This window comes from Euprymna scolopes, chromosome 21, assembly GCF_053919585.1.
Source record: "Euprymna scolopes isolate OS-2025 chromosome 21, ASM5391958v1, whole genome shotgun sequence".
NCBI lineage: Eukaryota > Metazoa > Mollusca > Cephalopoda > Sepiida > Sepiolidae > Euprymna > Euprymna scolopes.
In genome coordinates this window covers 64,426,915-64,429,414 of record NC_136502.1, presented here as the reverse complement: position 1 = coordinate 64,429,414, position 2,500 = coordinate 64,426,915, and the positions used below count along the sequence as shown (strand labels likewise).

The window sequence follows — 2,500 nt, the reverse complement described above, 5'->3', positions numbered from 1 at the left end:
TATACATATATGTATACATATATATATACATATATGATGATGATTACAACGTCTTGTCAGCCGAGTGCAACTCCCGCAGTCACTGAAAGTCAACTAGCACGAAGATAACCATTTTTTTTTTTTAGTCCTGCCAGCAAATTGACACGCTGAAGCAGACATGACATTGAAGATGGTCCTTGGCATACATACATATATATACATATACACACATACATACCCATAAATATACACACATGCACACATCCATACATACACAATACATATAACACGTACATACAAACATATACATACACACATGCACACACATATACATACATATGCATTCACATATATACAATCATATACAAATACATACATATTTACATACATATATGTACACATGTATGCACATATGCATACATGCACATAAAGTTACGTACATATACCTACACATACATATATATGCACCTATACGCATACATATATATGCATATATACATATACGTATACATACATGCACACAAATATATATACGTATATACATATAAACACACATAAGCATATATACACACAAAAAAAATAAAGATATATACACACATACATATATACATACGTATACAAATAGGTATACATACACATACATACACTAGTACATATATTAACATAAATACATACATAGATACATACATGATGATGATTGCAACGTCTTGTCAGACGAGTGCCACTCCCTCCGACATTTAAAATCCATGAGCCCAAATGTCTGAGGGAGTATCTATACGAATATGATGTTACAGAGTCTTAGCTTTGTACGACAGCTAAGTCTCTCCCTCAGTTCAAAATGTTGAGATCCAGCAACAAGCAAGAGCAAGATAGCCAGCAACAAATTAAACTGCAGACCAGCTTAATGCGGGTACAGGTCTTCCGCTTTATGGTTTTTTAAATCAGAGATTTGCTAGAAAGGTTGCCTTCACCACGGCTTACGGGAGCCCTCTCTACCCCAATACACACACACACACACACACACACACACACACAAATATACACGGTGCTAGTTGGCCGTTGACCCAGAAAAGAGTTCATTCGCCCTTTGGAAGGTCTTGTTTTTAATCCTTCAGGGAGACTAGCCGCCCTCCTCACCAAACAAGCCTGGTGGGGGAACCAGTTTAGTCGCCGGTGACCCGACCATGAGGCAGGTAGTACTGGGTTACATGGTACCAGTAGCATATGACATGACCTGACTGTACATACACACATACATACGTACACACACATATGCATATATAGAATGATGGCAGATCAATTATTACATGCTTCCAGCATTTCAGGGCTAAACACATGACACTTATTCCATCGCCACGGACAATTTTTATAGACAAATGCCTGAGGAAGTATCTATAAAAAGATGATGTTACAGAGTTTTAGCTTTGTACGACAGCTAAGTCTCTCTCTCGGTTCAAAATGTTGAGATCCAGCAACAAGCATGAGCAAGATAGCCAGCAACAAATCAAACTGCAGACCAGCTTAATGTGGCTACTGGTCTCCCGCTTTATGTTTTTTGTTTTTGTTTGTTGTTTTTTTTAATCAGAGATTTGCTTCACTTAACAGGGCTTTTGGGAGTCCTCTCCATCCCACACACATATCGAAATAAAGATATACACGTGCACATACAAGCATGCATACAAACAGATGCACGCAAACATACATACACAAGAAAAAACACACATGACAACATGCACATACACACATACATACATGCATGCACATACATATGCACACACACGTACACATACACATACATGTAGAATATATATGAAGGAGAATTTATGACGACGATGACGATGGTTATTACGAATAGGTGAATTCAACATGAATAAAAGAGTAAAATAATCCGAAATACACAGAACATAGAATAGAGAGACGCTCGCTTCGCCGGTAGGACAGCTTTTAAAATGAACACGCGTTCATAACGGCGCAAATCCTTAATGTTCATGACGACAATGATGAAGGTTGTTACGAATCGGTAAATTCAACATGAATAAAAGAGTAAAACAATCCCAAATACACAGAACATAGAATACATATATATATATATATATATATATATATATATATATATATATATATATATATATATATATATACATACATATATACATACATATATATACATACATATATATACATATATATACATATGTATGTATATATATACATACATTATACGTATATATTCATACATATATATACATACATAAATATACATATATATATACATATACACATACATATATATACATATATATACATATATATACACATAGATATATATATATATACATATATATATATTTATAATAAGGTAAAATTAAAAGCCAAGAACAATGGGAGATTTTTTTAAAATTTTTTTATATAGAGTAAAATTAAATGAACAAAAGAAATAAATTTATTTTTTTTTTTGTTTGTTTTTTCTTTTTCACACAAATTTTAACTGTAAACAACAGTAAATTTTTTTTTTCCTGTT

At 33.2% G+C, this 2,500-nt stretch overlaps 1 protein-coding gene across 4 annotated transcripts in view; it reads left to right on the top strand.

Moving 5' to 3' along the window:
• LOC145242419 (P2X purinoceptor 4-like) overlaps window positions 1–2,500 on the top strand; it is a 691,075-nt gene that overhangs the window by 131,593 nt on the left and 556,982 nt on the right. The window lies entirely within an intron of this gene.